Source organism: Homarus americanus, unplaced genomic scaffold, assembly GCF_018991925.1.
Source record: "Homarus americanus isolate GMGI-L3 unplaced genomic scaffold, GMGI_Hamer_2.0 scaffold45698, whole genome shotgun sequence".
Lineage (NCBI taxonomy): Eukaryota > Metazoa > Arthropoda > Malacostraca > Decapoda > Nephropidae > Homarus > Homarus americanus.
Genome location: NW_024735554.1, coordinates 2,524,646 through 2,532,142, shown reverse-complemented (window position 1 = coordinate 2,532,142; position 7,497 = coordinate 2,524,646). Strand labels below are relative to the sequence as shown.

Below are 7,497 nucleotides of genomic sequence, written 5' to 3'. Positions count from 1 at the left end.
CATGTATACAGAGAGCACATTGTGAGTTTCCTTTCTCCATCCCATCCTGAGTGAACACCAAACATCCCACACCCCACAGTATCTCAACCATCAACTTTAGATTGATTTGCCAGGATAAGTTTGTTAAAGTATAGAAGTAAGCCAAGTTTTCTTCTATAGCAAATTGACCTTAAGTTTCTCCCTCTCACGATTAAGTCGTTTGGGTTATTACTTCTATACTTTATCTATTAATTATGAGGAACTTGCTATCTAGTGAGGGCATGGTAACAAGATCAATATAGCCCAGTATCATTTTATTGGAAAATTGACTAATAACCAAACTAGAAATTGATACAATTCCAAATTTTCTACAATTATATGCAAGAAATTTCTATACTTATGCAAGCATTTTACAAATACTTCAGGAACTACTTTTCTGGGCGGAGCTTCATTCTTTCATGAAGGTTGGCATACGCGGTTCATAAAGTAATTGTCTCAAGCATTTAGGCACTGTCATTTTTAGTGCAATTTATACTTTTCATAATGCAACGGAAATTAGTTTATCAGCTACTATGTAAAAAATAATATAACAAAAACAGCGGCTGTGTTGTTGGTACCATAGTTAAAAATAACAGTGGCAACGGGAGTATCTCTATATGGGGAAAGTACAGTGTAGGGTATGCGTCCTTCAGTCTGTCCCTCAAACATGCCAGTTTCTTCCTTCACTAACAGTGGTCAATAATGTTGTAGGAATTCGTGGTATAATGTTGTCTAGCACTCAGGATGGATGGAAACTCTAATGTGGTTTTCTTGTATAATATAAGTTATATGATAGACAGTCTGGTGCTGGAGGTGCCGTGTGGCGAGGAGCTGCTCAGTAGAGACGTTCGGTGAGTCACTTGTTGAAGGAGGTAGATGTGCAGGAGCTTCGTTAGAGAAGATGTTGCCTGTTGCTGGCCTCCTGGTTGAATGAAAGCTGGACAGCGTGGAGCTTGCTGGAGGAGGTGTTGCGTGTTCTGGAAGATGGGCAGAATGAAAAAGCTGGTTGGTGAGGAAGCTCAGAGAAGGACAGCTGGTGGGTCGCCATGCTCGTTGGCGGGAGCAAGGACCGCCAGGCAGGCGGAGGAGAAGCGAGGGCCGCCAGGCAGCGGCAGAGGAGGAGGTGTTGCTTGTTCAAGAAGAGAGACCAGAATGAATCTCAATGGAGAGACAGAGCTTATATACCCAGCAGCCGCGAGTCCTCTATGAGTCATGTTGGGAAAACCCGAGAAAGTCGCTGGTCTCTAGTTCCGTTGCTAGGTTACGGTAACATCTGCTGTCGCCGCTCGCTTGGTTGCTAGGGAACTGTCGCATTGGAATGCGGATACGCAGTTGTAGGGGAGAAGTCCACTACATTACTCCCCCTTCCCTCCAGGCAGTGTAGGAGACTTGTTGTCTGTAGAGTTGCTTAGGACATGTGAGGCAGACCGGGCGGTGCATGCCTCATGTGAGACAACGGCGATGGCGTGAATGAGCCGATCGCTGAAATACAACTGTCTAGATACACACTATCTGTGGGAGAAGGGAGAAAAAGGGTGTGTGGAGGCGATGAATGTTGTGCTTCCCTCACGACAGGTACAGGGTCGTCAGATGCGCCTGCTGGGGTGTGTGTGGGCCTGGGTCAGGAGCAGGGGCTGCGTCAGCAGAAGCGGATTAGGGCTCGTGACAGCAGCTGGGTCCACGACAGCAGCAGGGTGCAGGACATTAGCAGGGAGTACCTGAGGGAGAAAAGAGGGTGTGTGGAGGCGATGAATGTTGTGCGCTTCCCTCACGGCAGGTACTGAGTCGTCAGGATGTGGTGCTTGGGGCAGGAAGAGGAGCCGGTGTCTGCTTGAAGACTGGGAGCGTGATCAGTGTCTCCTCCATCCTGTGTGAGTGCTAATCTCCGGGAGTCACCATTTGTAGGAATTCGTGGTACAATGTTGTCTAGCACTCAGGATGGATGGAAACTCTAATGTGGTTTTCTTGTATAATATAAGTTATATGATAGACAGTCTGGTGCTGGAGGTGCCGTGTGGTGAGGAGCTGCTCAGTAGAGACGTTCGGTGAGTAGCGTGTTGAAGGAGGTAGATGTGCAGGAGCTTCGTTAGAGAAGATGTTGCCTGTTGCTGGACTCCTGGTTGAATGAAAGCTGGACAGCGTGGAGCTTGCTGGAGGAGGTGTTGCGTGTTCAGGAAGATGGGCAGAATGAAAAAGCTGGTTGGTGAGGAAACTCAGAGAAGGACAGCTGGTGGGTCGCCATGCTCGCTGGCGGGAGCGAGGACCACCAGGCAGGCGGAGGAGAAGCGAGGACCGCCAGGCAGCGGCGGAGGAGGAGGTGTTGCTTGTTCAAGAAGAGAGACCAGAATGAATCTCAATGGAGAGACAGAGCTTATATACCCAGCAGCCGCGAGCCCTCTATGAGTCATGTTGGGAAAACCCGAGAAAGTCGCCGGTCTCTAGTTCCGTTGCTAGGTTACGGTAACATCTGCTGTCGCCGCTCGCTTGGTTGCTAGGGAACTGTCGCATTGGAATGCGGATACGCAGTTGTAGGGGAGAAGTCCACTACAATGTTCAAAAAAGAAAGAAAGACAAATAAGAAAGAAACAGTAATTTTAATTTTTTGTTTTCAGATTAAGGAAAACTAACAATTGTAAATGGTAATATTACAATGAAGGGTAAAGAATAGTATAATAATTGGTTATATAATTACGATTTTTGTTATTATAGATTTTTAGTGTTGATGTACAAGGAGTTTGACTGTTTATCTGCAAACAGAACTCGAGATAGATTCTTGTTGCACCAATTTAAAACTAAAGTAAGGTTATTATATAATGTGCATTGCTGTAATTGCAATACAGCAAACTGCATCGCTTCTCGCCCTTTTGGCTAAGATCAAAGTGTAGTAATCGCTTCTTGGCCTTTTGGCTAAGATCAAAGTGTAGTATCTGTTCTTATCAGCTTAATGGAGAGTACATAATCAGTGTTCTTTTTACATAGAAGGAAGAACACAGATTTGGACTTTCTGGGGGCGAAAGCAACAGAGTTTACTCCTTTGTTGTTTTAGGCGGTGAGCAGGGAACCCGGTATTTCTCCATTGCTGTGGTTATTACTAATACCATGCAGTGAGAGGAAACATACCGGGGGTGTCCTGCAAAGCCCCAAACCTGGTCCCACGGGACCCCACGTGGGTGCTTCTCACACGTGGCTATTCCCTCCTCTCTGTACTTCCTTACTTCGTACTGGCTGAGGGACCTGCACTCATAGACGTGTATTCGTCCCAAAGTCCCTCCCTGGTAAACCATCACCTTGCGACCGAGTGGGTTTGTGATGGCGAAAGGGAGGTCGGTACACAACTCTCGGCCGATCCTCCAGGAATACCGTGATAGTGCGGGTACACCCTGGTAAGGGGGTTGTCATGTGTGTGTGTGTGGGTGTTCGTGTGGGTAAGGCAAGATGGACGACGAAGGGCCAAGGGGAAGAAACGGAGAAGATTTGTGACGGAGAGCCGGAACACCTGCGACAGGCGAGGCAGTACAAGTCGGTGGTAGCGGCAGGACATCGAGGGAGTCACCAGGAAGTAGCAGTGGAGATCCGGACTCAACGGACAGTGAAGGAATGGATGCTCTCCCCCGCCCGAACGGAGATCGCCAGCCGGAAAGAAGAAACCGAATGCTGACCATATGGTTCCCTGCACCACCATCCTTCAAATGCACAGAGAGGACGCAGGGATGCCCATGGGAATGTGCATCATCGGGGTGGTCTGGCTGCAAGCAATCACTAGTCCGACATCTAAAGGAAGCCCACAACAAGAAAATCAACGAATATATGAACATGTGTGCAGGGTGCTATCTGGTACTGACTATCCGGCCAAGCAATCACAATTGCATCCTCAACAGGCAGATGAGGGAGGAGCAAAGGGTTCCCCTTTTTCGATTCCATTGTGACGTGCAATACTGCCACTACTCTGCCCCAACAAGAGAGGATTGAACAACCACAAGGCAGCAATACATGTCCGGCAGTGGAGGAGGTGAGACAACCAACGTCAGGCGGAGCAAGGACAGCGGAACCAACAGGCTGCAGGCAACGCAGCAAGCACTCAGCCCACACAGGAAGTTGGGGAAAATAGGGATAAAGAGCAGAGGGAGCGGCCACAGAATGGCGAGCAACAGCAGCAAAGAGAAACACAAGGGCAACGAGAAAGGCACAGATGGACCCCCCAACCCAGGGATGGAGAAGTGGAAGGACCGGAGACACCACGCCCCATCGCAGGGAGAAGTACACCAGTGTCACCGCTGAGCCCAGACGATCAAGAAACGCGACTGAGTTCGCTAACGCCGAGCCAGATGCTCCAAAATGAACCCTCACCAAGAGAGGAATCACAGCATGCAGGGGAACTGACACCCCTCTTGCACATTCCAAGAATGCCACTGTCACCACTAAGCCCAAATGAACAACATGGTGGAGACAGTACCCAAACAGGGGAACAGATAATGCAAAGTCAAGAAACAAATGAAGGTAGCCAAAGTAATCTCAGTGAATCCCTTACACCACTATCGCAAAGTGAAGCAACCCAAACACTAAGTGGTGAAGGCAACATACAGGAGCAGATTGGCATAACTCCTGAACCAAATGAAGAGCGAGATGAAGCTGAGGAGACATGGATACTGGAGCCGTTTCTGGGCACAGTGTATGAGATCCAGCGGAACCCGGACTGGGCAAGATTTGAAGAAGTACTGATTGAGATCGAGGTAGCAATCCAAGTGGCAAACGGGATAAACATCTCTCAAGGACAGAACACGACCAGGAAAATCACCGATGTCAATGATTGCAAACAGATCCAGAGGCTGTACAAATACAACCGTCGCCGAGCAATACGGCTAATTGTCGAAGGGAACGGCGCAAGATGTGAAATAAGCAAGGAGAGAATAGAGGAACACTTCCAACACATGATGGTCGAAAAGGAATGTGACCTAAATACCGTGGAGCACATTCCCGAACCGCCAGACGACAGACCAGAGATGGAAATGCAGCCTTTCACAGAGAAGGAAGTATTTGCAAAACTAGCAGCAGCAGAGAATTCGTCACCAGGTGAAGACAGAATATCATATGATAACTGGAGAAAGGCTGACCCAAGCTGCCGAGTTATGGCAGCCATATTCAACGTGTGTCTAAGAGCCAAGAGAATACCAGACTCCTGGAAACGATACAGAACAATACTTGTCCCCAAAAAAGGTGGTAACCCAGAAGTCGTTTCAAATTGGAGGCCTCTAACACTGAGCCGCACAATATACAAGGTGTACACGGGATGCCTCACAGCACGACTCAGAAGGTGGCTCGTTGACAACGAGGTACTGTGCACTGCACAGAAAGGATTCATGCCAAGTGATGGGGTGATAGAACACAACTACATAAACATCACATGGACGATGCACGACGGAACAATGGCGATACCTGCATAGCAGCACTTGACTTGACCAATGCATTTGGCTCAGTGTCACTGGACCTCATCAAAAGAGCGCTCAACCGTATAGGGGTGGGACGGGATTTTGAAGCAGTAGCAGGAGACATCATCAGTGGCAAGACGACAAGAATCCTAACAAAGGAAGGAGAAACAGAAGAGATACCAGTGCAATGCGGTGTGCAACAGGGTTGCCCAATAAGTGGTCTCCTGTTCAATATAGCGGTCGAACCACTGTTGCGGAAAATCGCGGCCGAAGGAATGATACTGAACCAACAACACAAGCACCCATGCTTAGCATATGCAGACGATATAACCATCATTACAAAACAGCAAGATAATCTACAGCAACTCCTCTACATAGCAACAGAACAATGCAGTAGGATGGGACTCGACATAAATCCTAGTAAATTCTCATCATTGCACCTGTCTGGACGAAGACCTCGAGGAATGCGCCAGACACAGTTCTATGTTGGAGAAACGCCCATTCAATGGAAGAGCGATGGCGAGGCAACGCTATTCTTGGGACGACCAGTTGGGTTCCATCTTCTGCCAAACATCCAAACAGTAGAGGAACTAATGCATCTCGGGACCAAAATACTGACAAGCAAGCTAGCACCGTGGCAGAGAATCGATGCAGTCAAGATATTCATGTACCTGGCAGGAGTGCATGCAATGAGGACTTGGCAACTGAGGAAAACAGACTGGGCACACCTGGACAACGAAGTGAAGAAAATGCTTAAACACACGCTATATCTACCGTCAAGAGCGTCGAATGAGTACCTATACGGAAGCAGTAAAGCTGGAGCTTGTGGTGTCCCACTCGTGGCAGAAGACTCTGATATTTTCCTGGTGGATACAGCATTTAAATTACTCACGTCACCGGATCCTGACGTCAGGGAAATAGCCAGAGATTAATGCCGGCGAGTGGCAACAACGAGAACACGACAGGAGCCAAGCATGACGGACGCATGCATTTACTTAACACAGGGAGAGATGCAAACGCGAGGAGGAGACCACCAAACCATCTGGTCTAGAGCCAGAGGTGCCTCAGGCCGAATGGGGGCTTCCTGGATAGCAGAGGGAAGAGACAACATCAAGATAAAATGCACGGACTCCATCATTGAAGAAAAAGATAGAAGGAAGGTAGCCAAAACAATCCGGAACCGACGACGAGAGATGACAGATGAAGTTCTGCAGAATAAGCCTGACCAAGGGAAAGTGATGAAGCTCATAGCACAGGAGAGAGCATCATCAGCATTTGTTCGAATTGGAGCGTATACAACCTTCGCAGACTGGCGTTTCATACACCGAGCAAGACTGAACCTACTCCCCGTCAATGGAGCAAAGCGAGGCCGGAATAGGGATCGGAGATGTCGTCGGTGCAATAGAGAAGAAACGCTCCCACGTGTAGTAAACCACTGCATGATACACGCTCGAGCCATGCAAAAGCGACATAATGCCCTAGTGGATAGAGTACGAAAAGCCGCAGAAGGTCGACATTGGAAGATCATGTCGGCAAATGAACGAGTACCAGGAGCACCAGACAATGGACGTCCAGACCTGGTGATTGAAAAGAACCGAGAAGTGATCCTGATCGACGTCACCTGCCCATTCGAGAATGGACAAGAGGCATTTAAAGAAGCAAGACTGAGGAAAGAAGAAAAGTATGCAGAACTGGCAGCAGAGATGAGAAGACAATACCAGCAGGTGAAGGTGGCTGCATTCATAGTGGGACCCCTGGGAGCATACGACCCGGAGAATGAGAAGCTGATGAGGCGACTGGCATCAAAGGGATACCTGCGCCTCTTCAGGAAACTGTGTGTACGTGATGCCATTCGCTGGTCGAGAATGATTTATATAGAACATACCTCAGGTGCTAGACAGTATGTAGGGTGAAATAAACCCAAAGTCAAGATAGAAGAAAGAATAGGTTCTAGTTAGTGGAATAGGAACACTATGTATAAAATGTAATAGATAGTCAGCCAATGGTCACAAATAACTGGAATACCCAAACTATTGTAAATAAAAAACAATGT

The 7,497-nt window shown here is 48.1% G+C and overlaps 1 pseudogene; it reads left to right on the top strand.

Annotated features, from left to right (window-relative positions):
• Window positions 1-2,905: 2,905 nt before the first annotated feature.
• On the top strand, window positions 2,906-3,108 carry LOC121871561 (annotated as a pseudogene).
• The last annotated feature ends 4,389 nt before the right edge of the window (window positions 3,109-7,497 follow it).